This window comes from Berghia stephanieae, chromosome 4, assembly GCF_034508935.2.
Source record: "Berghia stephanieae isolate SIO BIC M18660-M18661 chromosome 4, UCSD_Bste_1.3, whole genome shotgun sequence".
Classification (NCBI taxonomy): domain Eukaryota; kingdom Metazoa; phylum Mollusca; class Gastropoda; order Nudibranchia; family Aeolidiidae; genus Berghia; species Berghia stephanieae.
Window position 1 is genome coordinate 94,096,673 of NC_088363.1, and position 19,495 is coordinate 94,116,167.

The 19,495-nt window shown below is 33.2% G+C and overlaps 1 protein-coding gene across 1 annotated transcript in view; it reads left to right on the plus strand.

Moving 5' to 3' along the window:
* The first annotated feature begins 5,096 nt into the window (after window positions 1-5,096).
* LOC144972126 (uncharacterized) overlaps window positions 5,097-19,495 on the plus strand; it is a 136,624-nt gene continuing 122,225 nt past the window's right edge. The window contains exon 1 of the mRNA XM_078913207.1: window positions 5,097-5,354. The gene's annotated coding sequence lies outside the window, so the exon portion shown is untranslated. The remainder of the gene's footprint in view (window positions 5,355-19,495) is intronic.

Consider the following 19,495-nt stretch of genomic DNA (forward strand, 5'->3'; position numbering starts at 1 on the left):
AACACTTTTCACTAAGTGGGTCAATTTGAGCACATTTTGCAATGTGACCAATGACCTCGAGCACATGGAAAGTTAAGATAGATCATGCCCATTATAATATGGCGGTTGTGGAGGTAAAATGTGTTAAATTCAAAGAATGTTTTCAATAATATCTAAAATTAGATCTTATAGGTCCATACCTTTCAAAATCACATCAGACACCAGGAACAGAGGAATCTCCACATGTAAATATTAGTCCAAGGAAATGAATATTGAATCAACTATATGACAATTCAATGTAAATACAGAGCGAGTAAATAGGCAGCCGCCGTCACCAACGCTACACATTCATTAAACTAGTTAAAAGGATACACAGTGATATGACAATTATCGCTGTATAAAATACAATTGAGAAGATAGAGTAAATCCAACAGCACATTCGACACAGCTGCCTGTTAGACGCGCTACATATACACAAATAATAATAATAATAATAATAATAATAATAATAATAATAATAATAATAATAATAATAAAAATAAAAATCATAATAATAAAAATCATAATAATAATAATAATAATAATAATAATAATAATAATAATAATAATAATAATAATAATAATAATAATAATAATAGTAAAAGTCGGGTTGTCACTTATTCGTCTGAAATGGGGCATGGTACCAATAATGACGACATAATAATAATAATGATGATGAAATGGAGAATGGTAATTTATTTACGAACACGCCATCGCGTTCCATTTCAATTGATCCACGGACACGATCCTCCTGTGGGAAATGCTGGCCCAAACTAGAAATAGAAATCTGACAGTCAGGAACAGACCCGTGTATAGTTGACAAATCTGTCTGATTTTTAGTTTTATGTTAAAATTGCATTACGCTTGTCAATGCACATCCTGTGACAATTTGATTCAATATTCTGATGTCACGTCGCCCAGCAATGGCGGCCATCGTGGTTCTAAATAAAGAAAAACGGTACTTTTTATTCTTCATGCTGGCTAGAATTTTCATATGTTATGTGATCAGAATGTATAAAAGTCAAAACATGATCATGTTTATAATGTTTTTCTCCTCTGGATACACTTTTATGCTCGTCGGAGAATTATTTCATAAGGGCGTCCGCCATTGTTTGGTAGTTTAGAGCCAGTTACTAAGTTACCATGCGTCATTACGAGGGAAGTGACGTCATGACAGTTGAAGCGTATTGATGGTATAAGTTCAAATGAAATTCTCACCCTTTCTGCCCACCAGATCAGTCATGTCGTATCCATAAACGCTGATAGTCTGATTGATAATCTTTTTCGGGTTAGGGCAGCCAGGGACAACACGTTTATGATTTATGCTGCTCAACAGAAAAAACGCCAGGATAAACTACAACTGTGCACAAAACATGAAACAGATAATTACCAATCACAACAGACAAATCAAATCCGAACCCAAGAAGAACAATAACAAAAACAAAGACAACTGCAATTGCAGAAAGAACGACTAACTGTCCTCTACAAGGAAACGACCAAAAAAGCGGCAGAAAGAACGACTAACTGTCCTCTACAAGGAAACGACCAACAAAGCGCCATAGTCTACAAAGCCACCATAGCCACTGACAACACTGCAGCACAATATTATATCTGCAGCACAGAACCCCCATTCAAAACAATATACGACCATCACAAAGCCTCGATAACACACGAAAAATAAAGACTTATTGAACTCTTAAATCTCCACAAATACAAATCAAGACAACAAGAAGTGTAGCTTTATTTTCATCTTTCATTAAATGTGTAGTTTCGTCGTATTGACATTGTACAGAAGAATTCTGCCTCAGGCACGGCAATTTTCCGGTTCAGGCGATTCCTAGCTACAATTCCATAGCCTTTTTGCTCTTGGTGACCTTTGACCCCGGTTCCAATCAGAAATAATGGCCATATGAAAAATTACATAGGTTTATTTCCCTTTTACAACATGCATCGTCTCCTACAATATTTCGCCAGTTAAAAGGATTGCCTTTTCACGATCGCGAGATGGCTTGAGAGTTCAGTTGGTAGAACACGCGCCTCACAAGAACAGAGATTTGTATCGATCCCGGGTGCTGTAGTGTTTTTGTTTTTGGTGATTGGGTAGCTGAAATCGGGATGTTTGGACTCCTCGGTTGAATAGAATAAATGTTGGGTTTGGTCTTAGTACAGTTAAATGACGTTGTGATAAATTAGCCATCCTTCAAAGGATAATAGTTGGAGGGTTGTTCGAAATGATTACACTTCGTTTACAGCGAAAAAAAAAAAAAAAAAAACAACACAAAAATAAAGAAAAAGAAAAAGAAAAATCAAACTTAACATAAAACAAAAAATAACAAACAACCCCCCCCCCCAAAAAAAAAAATGAAAAAGACAATAAACAAGATTACCCAAAACAAACAAGCAGAAAGACAAAGAAACAAAGACCACTCCCTTAAAAATAAACCAAAAGAAAAACAAAACAAAAACAACAAACAAATAAACAAAAATCAAAAAATAAAAAAAAAACAACCAAAAAAAGTAACTAACACAAACAAACATACCAAAAAAGTGTAAACAAACACAGAGCTGTTTCTAGCTCTGTAATTAAAAAGAAATAAATACTTTTGGGATTTTTTTTTTTTCTTACTGTTAAATGTCACATTGATGTCATATAATCAGCACTTGAACATTGTGAGAAGCACCGTTTGTCCTGTAAAAAGTGAGTTATGTGAGTGATTTACAAACCCAATCACAATAATAAAGGTCCACTGCATGCTCACACCATTTTAGACACTCTGCCATTTTTTGTGTTCGTTTCTTGAACTAAAAAAATAACTAAGCGCGGCTATGTGGTCTAGTGGTATGACAATCGCTTTCGGATTGGAAGGTCCAGGGTTCGAGCCTCGCGCTCGGCGCTTAGTTGAGTCCTAGGAAAAGGCCCTTTACTCACATTCTCTCACCGTACTCAGGTGCAAAATGAGTACCTGGCCGTTAACAGCTTTGTCTTTGTTCGAAAAATTGTAATATCGCCTAACAGGCAACATGTTCCGTCCTACATGTAAAATGTTGCTGTTGACCAGGGACCCCTTGTCAAGCCCTTTTAGCACATTTAGTGGATATTGCGCTATATAAAGCTCAATTTTTTAATATAAATATTTTTTTAATATTATAAAAGAGCAAAGAACTTGTAATCAAGCAACAGCAACAACAAAGACAACAACAACAACATGAACAAACTCCGTTCTCCTGGATGTCCACGTCACCATAATATACCCAGCAACAGCAACAACAAAGACAACAACAACAACATGAACAAACTCCGTTCTCCTGGATGTCCACGTCACCATAATATACCCAGCAACAGCAACAACAAAGACAACAACAACATGAACAAACTCCGTACTCCTGGATGTCCACGTCACCATAATATACCCAGCAACAGCAACAACAAAGACAACAACAACAACATGAACAAACTCCGTTCTCCTGGATGTCCACGTCACCATAATATACCCAACAACAGCAACAACAAAGACAACAACAACAACATGAACAAACTCCGTTCTCCTGGATGTCCACGTCACCATAATATACCCAGCAACAGCAACAACAAAGACAACAACAAAAACATGAACAAACTCCGTTCTCCTGGATGTCCACGTCACCATAATATACCCAGCAACAGCAACAACAAAGACAACAACAACAACATGAACAAACTCCGTTCTCCTGGATGTCCACGTCACCATAATATACCCAGCAACAGCAACAACAAAGACAACAACAACAACATGAACAAACTCCGTTCTCCTGGATGTCCACGTCACCATAATATACCCAGCAACAGCAACAACAAGGACAACAACAACAACATGAACAAACTCCGTACTCCTGGATGTCCACGTCACCATAATATACCCAGCAACAGCAACAACAAAGACAACAACAACATGAACAAACTCCGTTCTCCTGGGTGCCCAAAGATAGAATTGTGGGGGGGGGGGGGGGGGGGGGGGAGGGGGGGGGTTTGACCAATTCAAAGAAGGGAAAGGGAGAAAGGGGGGGGGGGGTGGGGGGATGGTGCCATTTTCTAATTTGGACAATTCGAGATGTAGTGTATAAATTGGATTTCTTTCAATCCTGCTAAGTAGCCCTTCCATGTAAAAGTTATTTTTTGTCTGTTTTTTTTTCTTCTTGTCTCTGTTCTGTTTTGCCCTTTGGTGAAGTTTTACCGGTGCATTTCGTGAGATTAAATTTAATGAAAGGGGTGGGGTGGGGGCGGGAATAAGCCTCAGGGAGGAGGAGGGGCGGGGTGCTGCGCGAAATTTCTGAATTAAAAATAGGGGGGGGGGGGGGGTGCCTATTTGATAAAGTTGAGAAATGTTTGACTTTGCAAAGACGCCTTGTGCCCTGTTGGATTCGCAAGTTGTATACAAAAGATGTTTTCTGTCACACAGCAGATCTTTCGAAATCCTAATGAATCCAATCTAACGCGACATTTTCATGCCGTGTGTATAATTGCAAATAAATGTTGATCTATGTGATGGACCGACAGGTTGCTGTTATTATTATTATTATTATTATTATTATTATTATTATTATTATTATTATTATTATTATTATTATTATTATTATCATTATCACTATTATCATTTATTATTATTATTATTATTCAATTATTATTATTCTCACCACCACCATCATCATCATCATCATCATCATCATCATCATCATCATCATCATCATCACCATCATCATCATCATCATCATCACCGCCACCGTCACCCCCACACAGTCATATCAAATTGTCCATTGGGACCCGTCCACCATCAAACTAGATAATCTACCATAACAAACGCCAACTAGTGAGACCAGCTCACATTTCAACAACAAGTTACTTCACGCGACGCACGTGCGGCAAACCTACATTCGTCCACAAAAAAATACTACTCTACTACTCAACTAGCAGGGTTAGACGCGGGGATCAACACTCGCACACGCCACAAAATCTGATTGAACGCAACTGACACCAACAACAAAGGGGGGCCGGCGTGAGAGAAATGTTACCTTGAGTGAAAAAGATGATAGGTACTCACGAAGAGTTGGAAAGAGAGAGAGAGTAAGAGAGTGAGAGAATCGACAGGGAAATGAGTAAAAACAGTTGGCGGTATTTTGTGTTGTAAAAATTCAATCGACATGGCTAGTGTGTTTGAAAAACTCCGTTGTACAAAGTCATAAGTGATTGTTTTTGTGCTTAGCTTGTCTCCATGTTTTGGGATTTGTTGTGTTCTTGGATTACACAAGACCAGGATCATACGTGTTCATTGTTTGGATATAACCTGTCTTCACAATTTCTGGTAAGTTGAAGCTTTAACAAGTTAAATATTAAACTTATTGTGTGTGACCTAACGCCTGGAAACGGTATTATTTCGGGGTGACGTCGATTTGAAGGGGTTATTTCAATCCTGTGCCCAAGTCCAATTCCAGTTTGACCTCAAATCCAGACCACATCAAGATGACGTGGATCTTTTGTGTTTTTCCTGTATCTAGCTCAGCATTTACAATTTCTGCGCATCTTTCACTGATCGAAGAAATGACAACTGATTGATCAGTTTATCTTTCTAGATCAATGGCAACATCTCTAATATCTGGAAACTGCCAAAACTTGACTTTGACACGGGATTAGATGAATCCCTTCCATTTATTGTGTGTAAAATAAGTCACTTGGGTTATGTTTTATTGAGCATCACAGAAAAGTGTCTCTGTGACTAAATACAAAATCCCATATTTCTAGGCAATTCGGTTTTAAATTCACTTTTTGTCTTCTGGCTTACCCAACATATTTAGGTGACGGGTTACATTTAGATGTAATCATTAATTGTACAATTTGTAACTTACTCACAAGTCTGACAACCGGAATTGTCACGGTGTCTCGGAATTACTCCCAAACCAAGACGACCATTATAACAATGTGTAATTCATTAAGCCTATTGCGTTTGGTTATTAATTAGACTTGCAATTATACGCACTATGGTTGGAATAAATCGAGATGAAAGTCGATGATAAAAGGTCGTTCATTCAATTGGCAGAGATATGTATCAGAAATCTGTGTGCTCGAGTCAATCCCATGTTGCAACGCGACATATAACACACATCACGAAAAGAACTCACAAATTATGCTTTGCTCCCTTTGATCCGTACGTGAGATCATAACATTGCCATCCGCGTTTATGAGTAATTCTCACTAAACTGTATTAAACAGACTATAAACGATCATAGTTACACACAGTTTTGTGTGTTGGCCAGTTTTACTTACGGATGGCAATGTTGTGAACTTCTAAGCCAAGCGCATTCTATCTATAAGCAACTTTTAACAACAGCATGAGGCCACCGTGTTAAATTCTTTTAACAAAAAGAAGTTGTCGCTTTACTTTGTGAGATATGATGGAATGTATTGAGTTTACCAAAACGTAGCCGTTAAAGTGACTAAGACATTTTCTTTTCCTTTTGAAGATTATTATTATATAAATGTACAATTCCGTCTAGTTGACAAAACACTGTCCAATCTGTCGTGTAATCAATTTAATGAGATGTTTTATATCTTTTAAACTCAATTCTCAACGATTAAGTAAGGGTTTATAATATATGTATTGTGACCACGTGATGCTACTAAAATAGCTTACCGATAAACATGTTTTTATACTCGTATCATCATGTTTTCTTAAAGCATTGGCTTTCTAGTTAAAAAAAAAAAGGAAGGAAATCCCCTTAAACCAAAGTTTCTAGGTATGCTTTCCTCTTTATTGTAAAATCCCCTTAAACCAAAGTTTCCAGGAATGCTTTCCTCTTTATTGTAAACAAAGACATGTCATCTTCCGCACAAACTTCTCTCAGGCAACCGCATGTTGTTAATTTAAATATTTAATCTCTTTTAAATTCCTCAAATAGAAGCAGCAATTTTATGTATGTAATTTTGTCTTCTTACACACATCGTTTTTTATCAAATGAAAATATTATAATTTTGACTTAACCCTGCTCAGTCTTTGATTTTTTTTAACTTATTAGGGAATGAGATTAGCGGAAGAGTAGCGTCCCTTGATTGGACGTCACCCATAGTCTGTGACGTCACCGGCGGAAAAGTATTAGAGAGAGAACGTCATGTTGGTTGTGCGCATGCGTCTCTCGTCCTCGCGATTCCGCACGTCAGATGGAAAACTGTTTGTTTCATTAGGTGGAACCAACAGCAACCCATATTTTCTTTCCCAGAGAATATATATATTCTATATTTCATTTTTGACATTGATACAAGACTTTCACAAAGGACATTTTAGATGTGAAATAAATTTACTAAATTTTATAATACCATAATTTAACCTCCGCGCATTTGTTTTGATGTATCAAGAATCCCATAATTGTTCGTGTTTTCATTTCATATTGATATAAAAACAACATTGACCTCTGTATTAACCACTTAACTTCCGTACTGTGGAAAAGTCATCGAAGTCCCAGGTTTGAGAGTTTTTGCCAAGATGGTGGTCATTTAAATCGATCGACATTTGAAGGAAGAGTTCTTTGGCCAAATATTTAAATTCGAGTTTTTCCACTGCGGCAGTTAAATGGTTTAAAGATGATTCTTTAAGGCACAGTCTTATTACCTGCAAAATCCACACTACAACCACAATTTTACTTGCTTATGGAACAGTTTTGGTATGGACTATTTTGTCATATATATAAAGGCAGCAAACGATTGTTATCAACCGTTTATGCGACAGCAATAACTGTGATAAACTCTGGCCTTATTGTTGTTAAAGGACTACATAAAATCAGCCAAATATCGTTATTGAAATACTCATTTTAAGAATTCTCCAAATGCGCCTTACAAAAGCCTTTAAGCCTTAAGGTATGTTCACATTTGATTTGGTTTTCAAAACGTTTTTTTCTGCATGAGTTTGTTCTCTTTCAACTGTCGCAAAAAATTATCAGTAAGCAATTGTTCGCTATCCTTTTGATTGGACGCTGACAATTAATTCACAACGGATATATTAAAATTTACCTTTAGATCTATCTGTGTGGAATGACGAGGAGATCCGATGATTTAATTGGTAGAGCACTTACTCCTAGACACACAGCCAAAGTGACTCGGTTCGATCCTAGATTGACTCGAGATTGTCACTTGTCATATTAAGAAGAAGAAGAAGAAGAAGAAGAAGAAGAAGAAAAAGAAAAAGAGAGAGCGAGAGAGAGAGAGAGAGAGAGAGAGAGAGAGAGAGAGAATAAGTAGGAGTGAAATATATGTTCAATGTTATAGTAATTATATAACGTTATAACAAGTGTAACTAAATGACAAATTGCCATATTTATGGACAATAAAGATCTATTTTTATTTATTATTATTATTATTATTATTATTATTATTATATCATTATTATTATTATTATTATTATTATTATTATTATTATTATCATTATTATTATTATATTATTATCATTTTTTTATTATTATTATTATTATTATTATTATTATTATTATTATTTATTATTATTATTATTATTATTATTATTATTATTATATATTATTATTTATTATTATTATTATTATTATTATTATTATTATCATTATTTATTATTATTATTATTATATTATTATTATTATTATTATTATTATTATTATTATTATTATTATTATTATTATTATTATTATTATTATATATTATTATTATTATTATTATATTATTATATTATTATTATTATATTATTATCATCATCATCATCATCATCATCACACATCATCATCATCATCATCATCATCATCATCATCATCATCATCATCATCTCATCATCATCATCATCATCATCATCATCATCATCATCTCATCATCATCATCTCATCATCATTATTATTATTATTATTTTATTATCATTATTATTATTATCATTATCATTATTATTATTATTATTATTATTATTTATTATTATTATATTATATTATTATTATTATTATTTTATTATTATTATTATCATTATTATTATTATCATATTTAATTTATATTATATTATTATTATTATTATTATTATTATTATTATTTTATTATATTATTATTTATTATTATTATTATTATTATTATTATTATTATTATTATTATTATTATATTATCATTATCATTATTATTATTATTATTATTATTATTATTATTATTATTATTATTATTATATTATATTATTATTATTATTATTATTATTATTATTATTATTATTATTATTATATTATTATCATTATTATCATTATTATTATTATTATTATTATTATTATTATTATTATTATTATTATTATTATTATTATTATTATTATCATTATTATCATTATTATCATTATTATCATTATTATCATTATTATATTATTATTATTATTATTATTATTATTATTATTATCATTATTATCATTATTATTATTATTATTATCATTATTATTATTATTATTATCATTATTATATTATTATTATTATTATTATTATTATCATTATTATTATTATTATTATCATTATTATTATTATTATTATTATTATTATTATTATTATTATTATTATTATTATTATTATTATTAATCTCGACCCAGCTGGCTTTTGTAGATCTGGGTTAAAGGACTTTGTGATGGACGGGCGGAAAATCATAAAATGTATACCTATAGCCTATAGCATCTACAGAAAATTATATAATCTTTATAATATACTATATGGGTGGTGGCAAGCTCTTACTATCATCTTATTAGAAATCGGGGGAAATTTCCTTGGTTCACATTATGGCTCTGGATGTTTATTTATTTCTGGCTTGGGGACAGATCAAATGACAGAAGAGTGCAGCAGACGCGCAGTGAATTTTGAATTTTGAAAGACTTTTGAATGTATTTTGAGTTAATTTTAAAATCCTCAAAAGAAAAAAATCGTTTCTAAAGAGTTATTTCGCGCTCAAAACTTCCTCTAACATTAAAGAAGAATTGAACTTAATTATTTATATTTATGCACGTTAAAGAAATGGTTTGATCCCGAAACCTACCGTGCTAAGTGTTTCCTTGTTGTTTTTGATTTTATGAAGATGTTATATAATAATAAATGGCATTTATATAGCTCTTTACCCCGTTGTCACAGGCTCTAAGCGCTTTACAGTGATTTAAATCAAAACATATTACAGTAAGACAAGTCTTACTTATCCATTTTTGTTCAATACTTTTTACAGTCTAAATCTTTGAGCAGTTAACTATTATGCATTTTGACTCACAAACGTAAAAATAATGACAAAAGCCGTATTTTATCACACACGTTGCCAAATATAACCCGTAGTATCTTGTATTTATCGCACCAATGCCTCGGATCACGTAACAACACACATCGAGTGTATTCACTGTGTACAAATAACGGTTAGTGGGTGTTTCATTATGGCTTTGATGTTCCACTCTGATCTTCTGTACTCTGACAAAACGGTTTTATTCATTTTGGCATGAAAAGTTGTTACTTTAAACATCAATCCACTTATAACATGACATCCAACTTGTTAAGTCTTCTTAACTCCACAACGCTTTTGAGAAGTCTCAGGTTTTAAGACTTCTGACATATTGAGGCCGTCTTAATAGACCAATTCTTGTATTGAAAAAAAATGTTTAAAATAAATTAAAATCTCCGATTACTATTATACTCGTAATCGCGTCTATCAAGATTTACACGATTCTGATCTGTGACATTTGATTGGATGTTGCTTTATATCGCGTATTCAACTCATGTTAATGTCCGGCTCATGGCAAATATCGCTTATTTGCAACTCTCCTATGGAGTTCAATTAGTCATGTTGTTATTTTTTTTTCAACTGGCTTCGGATAATCGCAACCGCAAGTTGATTTCCTCGTTCATTTCTGCTGATAAAAAACAGATGTCGCTTAATAATTGCTTAATAATAATCATAAGTCAAACGATATTATTATTATTATTATTATTATTATTATTATTATTATTATTATTATTATTATTATTATTATTATTATTATTATTATTATTATTATCATTATTATTATTATTATTATTATGATTATTATTATTATTATTATCATTATTATTATTATTATTATTATTATTATTATTATTATTATTATTATTATTATTAATATTATTATTATTATTAATATTATTATTATTATTATTATTATTATTATTATTATTATTATTATTATGATTATTATTATTACTTAAAAGAGCAATCACCTAAAGATTTTAACGTTCTATAGGTACAGATGATAGAGTCGTATCGTGTGATGACCGAAAGTTTCTGGTTCGAAGCTTACGATTTGTTAGTTCAGAAAGATAAAGAGGCATTATTAAGGCTTTTGAAGGTTAATGAAGAAATGTTGTAATCTATTCAATAGCAGACAGGAAGCCAGTGCAAATTGTCCAAAAGTGGCGTGATATGGCCCTGCGGCACGCCATATCGCCTTTCATTTTCCTCTGAGTTGTAGCTTAGTTGTACCCATTGTCTACGTCCTTTTAGATCGGACTCGAACAAGTCTAGTACAGTTCAGTTCCCGAATTACTAAAATGTGTTTTCACAATTTGGAGTAGAATTTCATGGTCAATGTTGTCGAAGGCTGAGCTGATCTAAAGTCGAGCATGTTGAGAAACACGACGTTTCCTTCGTCGATTTACTTGCAAACGTCGTTAAAGACCCAGAGGAAGGCAGTTGCCGTAGTATGAAAGATTTACAAGCAGATTGAAACTTTTTGCCCATGTTATTTCAATTCTGTTGAGTTGCTCAAGAACAATCTTTTCCTGTATTTAAGACCCCAAAAAATGATAAATTCAAAACTGGTCAATAGTTCCAGTTGTTATGGTCAAGATTCTGCTTTTTGAATGGGTATCGGACAACTGCCTAAAGAAATTTGATGGAATCGATCCAGAAGACAAAACGAAACAAAACCAAAGCGTAAAAAAGGTATTGGAATGACTGTCCAATTGATATCGCCAAATACCGCTCTGAAAAATGAAGCGTAGTATATCCGACGGTTTTTATTAGCAAAAAAATTAAAAGATTATTGACTTGCACTATGGTTATCAATAATAAGAATTATTTTATATTTTGTAGATTACAATGAACAAATGAAAGAAAATGAAAAAGAAATTGGATATGGCATGGGAATCTCAAATGAGCGATGGCACATAAATGAAAAGGCACCATCACCTTCCCACTACATTATGTACATCTGAATAGCGCATTGAATGAGTACACGAATAACAGTTCTTTAAAGATTTCAAGATGCATAATATCGACAGATCTTTGAACGGTACCCCAAAAAAGTCGATATTGACACATAGACGTACATATTCAAGTCTGGTCTGTAATCTAAGAACGCGCTCTTTCCTTTGCTATTTTGCTTACATAAGACTCGAAATAGATTCAGAACAGCCAGTCATACTGTTAAAACTATTGTCATCATGGTAATTTTAGTGAGTGATCTTTTATATTATAACAAAATATTATTCTCTAAACGTGATACGTGAGTTCAGAACCTTCTCCAAAGGCTCAATTTTACAACGCCACCAGTGGGACTCGAACCAGGTACTTACAGGACCGACAAAAGTACATCCAGAGCCATTTAGCCTGTGGAAGAGGATATTATCCCCGTTTCTATATTGATAACATATGATGCCAAAAGCCGCAATAAAAACTGCATGGAAAACTCGAATAACGATCGAACTGAAATGAAAAAGGTACCCATGTTGTGTGCATTTCATATGAATGCTATTGAGGATATTGAATAAAAACACGAACAGCCTTTTACGACCTCAACATTTATATTATATCAATAATACTTTGAATGGTACATTGAAAACATCGATATGACGTGCCTACTTTAATGACAAAACGCCTTGCCAACTTTTCATCATTTGATTTTACAGGCACTACTTAACACTTTTTTTTTTTGGTCAGAGAAACTGTTGTTACCGGCCAAGTACTCTTCTTACCCCTAGTACGGTGAGAGAAAAAATCTAGGCTTGACTGAAAAGTCTTGAGTCCTACCGGACATTTCAGATTGTATTAAACGCAACTTTAGACTAAAATGTGCGTAATATATTCTTCTATTGCTAATTCTTGTTTTGAATTGATCTTACTTGAAGAGAACCACTATTCCAACATGTCGGTTGAAGAAATCGCTTAAAAGGATTCATTCATCAAACTGTGGGATGTAATTGATTTCCTTATTATCATTATCATTATTATTGTTTTTGTTATATTATTATTATTATATTATTATTATTATTATTATTATTATTATTATTATTATTATTATTATTATTATTATTATTATTTTATTATTATTATTATTATTATTATTATTATATTATTATTATTATTATTATTATTATTATCATTATTATTATTATTATCATTATTATTATTATTATTATTATTATTATTATTATATTATTATTATTATTATTATTATTATTATTATTATTATCATTTATTAATTCGGTCAGAATTCAATGAATTGAGATCTTGATCGGTCGATATTTGAAGTAAAAATTTTCTGGTCAGATAAAAATGTTATTTTGTCAGCTACGGCTGCAGTATTGAATGTCTGTTGAATCTAGAATTGCGTGCAATTGACGCTATGTGTTTGATAACAATACTCATAACATCAACATTCAAGATGAAAGGCACCAACACACATAGCTATGTGTGTAACCTTTACACGTTTAAAGAAGGAACGACATTCACGTCACTCATCTTTTTGTTGCTATTTTTGGAAACCAGGTTAAAGGTTACACAGAGTGTTATTTTTTAGGTATGTTTATTCTGACTGGCGCATGTTGTAAATAATTTACCTAAATGCATAGCATCAATAGTCAGTGAAAGCCAATTATCAAAAGGTCTCAAGACAATAACAAAGAACTGAGTACTATCAACACAATTCATTCTATAGATAGTATGCAGATGACGTCACTCAGGCCTTTGTTATTGTTTTTGCCATCCGCGTTTGTGAGTTGTTCTCACTAAACTGTATTAACCAGACTATAAAAGTTCAAGGTTACACAGAGTTTTGTGTGTTGGTCCGTTATACTTCGGGATGGCAATGTTGTGAACTCCTTGGCCAAGCGCATTCTATCTATAAATGATGTGGTGAACTAAAAGGCCTACCAGTTCTGCTCTCCAAAACAATAATAGTAAACAACACTCAAAACTTGAGTGGAACTCTGGGTGGGGTTCCTGACCTCCCATAGTGGGCAGGGAGGTACTTGTTGTGTCTTCTATCCCCCTGTATCTGTTTTCCAACTTGCTTTCTGTCTTTGTCTTGGAATGAGATTACTTGGTTTTGTCCTGACCCTGGCCGGAGTCCTTGGCTGAGTGGGAAACAGTCAAATGTATAGTTAGTTTTGGCAGATGATATTTTTTTCCATGTAAATCATCTCTCTGTTATGCACTGTATTATGTTCTGTTTAAGTATTATATATGATTTGTAAACATTTGAGTGTATTCTTCTTAGTGGGATCTTGTGATTGTGTCTGAATGAGACTTTTAGGTGATCTCAAACTAAGTACTTTGATAGATCTTGGAATCTACACCTGTTTCCTATTTGAATCAATTTTCCCTTTGTCTTCTCTTTTCTTTAATTGTAATTGTAGAACTGTTTTACTATCCCATTTTCTTCCTTTTTTACTGGCGCTGATGTGACCTTAATGTGTTGCTTGCGCCGTAAAACCCTTAAAACAAAAACAAACAAAAACGAGTGGAACTGTGAACCGTTGTGGTCTGTTCGAGAAACTTAAGTGAAAACGTGTCATTTCTATGGCGGTTGAAATTCACTCTTAAAGCAGAGAAGACAAGCAGCTCTACCATCAAGTTCACGTTACATGACTGCAGTAGCCATAGTATAGATAGAACGAAATTGACGTCACTTAGCTCGTTGTTATTGTTTTTAGCCAGCCATTTTTATGAGTTGTTCTCACTACATTGTATTAGACTATAGATAGTATGCAGATGACGTCACTCAGGTCTTTGTTATTGTTTTTTGACTCCGCGTTTATGAGTAATGCTCACTGTACTGTATTAACCCGACTATAAACGTGCATGGATACACACAGTTTTGTGTGTTGGTCCGTTATACTTCCGGATGGCAATGTTATGAGCCTCTCAGCCAATCGCATACTATCTATACACGTTTATGATTACACATAGTTTTGTGTGTTGGTCCGTTATTTCCAGCTGACCAAATATTGTGAATTTGTTTTTTAGATATTATAACACACAGCAACAATAGAGCAGAAAAGTCATGACGTCACACCTTATACTTTTCCGGTTCCAAAATCCTTGGAAGTGTCTATATGTAACCAGCCCATCGGAGAACTAATAATGAATCATAATGTGGCATAGCTATTTTAGTAGCTGGGTGTAATATGCAGATTATTAGGATTATGGGATATAGATAGTTCGAGGATGACGTCACTCAGCTCTTTGTTATTGTTTTTGCCATCCGCGTTTATGAGTAATTCTGACTGAACTGTATTAACCAGACTATAAACGTTCATTGGTTACACACAGTTTTGTGTGTTGGTCCGTTATACTTCCGGATGGCAATGCTATGAGCTTCTTAGCCAAGCGCATACTATCTATATCAATTTACTAAAATGTTGATTCTTTGTAAAAGGATTTCTATCAAATGTTCTTTTCTTACTCAGTTATAAACTTAGTAATTGGTTGGTAACAGCGTTATCTCTGTCGAAAAACCCACACCTTACAGGCTGCACGTCCGACCTACAGGTCAAGTGCTGTTCTTGGCTTGACCCCTTGTAAATAATTTAAAAAAAAAACAATATAAAAAATCATCTCCAAGGGAAATTTGACTTTAGGGTCTATTTCAAGGGAATGACCCAGGCGTCAACCGCAGTGCAGTACCACAAAATTAACAAGGGCGAGGTGGCTTGCTCAAGGCCACACATCGCAGCGGCTCGTTCGAACTCAGTACCTTTGGACTACAAGTCTAAGACCATACTGCTGTGCCAAGCTGACCCTTTTTTTAAATTGAGCTTTATATAGCGCAATATCCACTAAATGTGCTCAAAGCGCTTTATTTAATTTAATTTAATTATTCCTTTGTCTTTTTTTTATAGTTACAAGAATAGCACATACACACACACACACACGCACACACACATTCTCTCTCACACACACACGCACACACACACACACACACAAACATACAAAGTTATATCAATTAATGATAACTATTCAGATTTAAATAAGCATCTTCATACCACATTTTCTACTTTCCTATTTGCCTCGCAGGCCATCTCTGACTCGGACATCTCATGAAGCATACTATTGTGGTCACCTGCCCTATTTCCTTGCGGGTACCAACGCCATTTATGCTGAAACCATAGCCTTACTATAATACAGCGCTAGTCAATGGCCTTAACCAACTCGGCTCAAGACGCGTGCGACAAGGCCTTTACTCAAGTCGGCCATGGCTGAAACCCAATAGCCACAGCGAAATATATATCGCATTGTTTTTAAAACGACGTTAAACCAATTCGTGCAAAACAAATCCGCTTTCAACGAGTTTCTGTGATGAATTGTGTACGTTCAAATCTATATCAATAACATGTATGTTACGGTGTGCACCATCTGTCACCGTCCACGGCCATCTTTTCACAGCTGACAATCTATACCAAATGTCTTTTTTCAGTTTGGCCAAACAATGCGTCAAATAAAGCTTGAATGAAGCAGCCGTCAGCCGGCATTTTGTTATTGTTTTTAAACTGTCAGTTGTGTGAATAGTTCTCACTATACTATATATCAAACAGACTATAAACGTTTAAGGTTTTACATAGATGTTGTGAGAAATTTCCTTAAACGCCTAGCATTAATAGAACAATTAAGATGCCCCCCCGCCCTCTCCCCCCACACACAGAATTTGAAGTATAAAAGCTTAAACCTGAGACTTCTGAAAATCTCAGATTCAAAACTTTCTGATTTAACAAGTTAGGGTTCATCTTAATCAACCGATCGATAAAGTAAAAGTTTTCTAGCCATATTTACGAAAAAAAAGTGTTTTTTCAATATTTGGATTTAAATCGACACTGCTTAACTAGGGGAAAAAAAAATAAAAAAACATTTGAAAAATTGTTGGCAGTGAACTCGTCCTTCAAATATGAATCGATTACAATGATCCCCATCTTGTCAAAAATCCTCCAAAATGGGATTTGCTTAAATGGGTTGAAGAGAGTGTGACAAGATCTGGGTCATTTTAATCCATCGATATTTGAAGGACGAGTTTCTTGGCCTAAATATTAAAAATATGTTCACTCAGAGCATGGAAGTACACAGATACACCATCTGTCTGTCACATTCTCACACTCCTACAACACGTTTTACAATGCATGATATCACCAGATTACGCTGTTTTAATATGGCCTTTATTCCCGCTCAGCTTATAAGTGAAGAGATATTGATGTACATTTTTTTTTCTACACGCCTATAATAACTGGCTTATATGAGTCGTCTAAGTGAAGTATGTATCTTTGTCATTCGACCGTAAAACGTCATATTGAGCATTACCTCACATAGCAATAGTAGTAGCAGTGGTGAAATTGGTAGTAGTGGTAGTAGTAGTAGTCGTCGTAGTAGTAGTAGTAGTAGTAGTAGTAGTAGTAGCAGCAGCAGTAGTAGTAGTAGTAGTAGTAGTAGTAGTAGTAGTAGTAGTAGTCGTAGTCGTAGTAGTAGTAGTAGTAGTAGTAGTAGTAGTAGTAGTAGTAGTAGTAGTCGTTGTAGTCGTAGTAGTAGTAGTAGTAGTAGTAGTAGTAGTAGTAGTAGTAGTAGCAGCAGCAGTAGTAGTAGTAGTAGTAGTAGTAGTAGTAGTAGTAGTAGTAGTAGTAGTAGTAGTAGTAGTAGTAGTAGATAGTAATAATAGTAATAATAGTAATAATAATAATAATAATAATAATAATAATAATAATAATAATAATAATAATAATAATAATAATAATAATAATAATAATAATAATAATAATAATACTTTATTGCATCCCAAAAAGGAAATTTTTTGTACAGACGTGTTATAATTTACATAATAAGATAAAAATACAATGGAAATAGGATGTATATATGAAAAAGGAGTAGCTCCATAACCAGAGCTGCGCTTTATAATATGAATAATTTCAACACTGTAAAATAGTCAAAACTGTCACTATAAATTAAAAATTGAAAAGATTGCAAAACAAATAAATTAATAATTTAATATTTACATTTTTTGAAAGTAAAAATGCGAAATAATTGTATAAAATGATTATTGCTTGTTGTTATAAAGCCTAATACTGGACGGCAGAAATGATTTTCGGTGTCTCTCTGTTTTCGTTGAAATAGAGAAAGGGCGACCACTTCTTTCTGACATAATAACTGATGGTCTTAGTGGATGATACTGGTCATTTAATATTTTAGTTATTTTATTTATACAAAATTTCTCGTATAAAAGATCTACATCGTCAATAATAATAATAATGATAATAATAATAATAATAATAATAATAATAATAATAATAATAATAATAATAATAATAATAGTAGTAGTAGCCGTAGTAGTAGTAGTAGTAGTAGTAGTAGTAGTAGTAGTAGTAGTAGTAGTAGTAGTAGTAGTAGTAGTAGTAGTAGTAGTAGTAGTAATAATAGTAATAACAATAATAATAATAATAATAATAATAATAATAATAATAATAATAATAATAATAATAATAATAATAATAGTAGTAGCCGTAGTAGTAGTAGTAGTAGTAGTAGTAGTAGTAGTAGTAGTAGTAGTAGACTACTACTACTACTACTACTACTACTACTACTACTACTACTACTACTACTACTACTACTACTACTACCTACTACTACCCCCCCCCCCCCCCCCCCCACCTTTTTTTTCTTTTAAAAAAAAAAGAAGCAGTGAATGGCTGTCGTATTGGGAACTATATGTGGGTGCCTCTCTTTTACACAGAATCTCAAATGTTGTCTGTGTAAGATTGCGGTGGTCAGTAAGCCTGGGCTCAATGGTAAATTGCTGTTACTTGTAATTATTCCTATTTTTATCTTTAAAATGGTTGCAGTAACTGAATTCGAAGAAAATCTTTCTCGCTGTTTTGTGTTCCATTTTACTTTTCCTGCGGACATCTAAACAATTTTTGTGCAAACGTCGTTAGACATCTAGAACAAAACTGAATAAACCTCATTTTATCTCCAATGCGATATCTACCCCTCCCCCTTTTTATAAAAAAAATGATATTGAAAAACTTGAGAGCTGGAACTGGTGTAAGATAAATTATGTCTGATTGTGTGTAATTTTGTGCGAGAAACTCTCTCTCTCTCTCTCTCTCTCTCTCTCTCTCTCTCTCTCTCTCTCTCTCTCTCTCTCTCTCCCCTCTATTTGGTTTGTTGCTGTTAAGCCATCCTGGTGTCGATGGTTTGATGGTGTTTACGTTTTT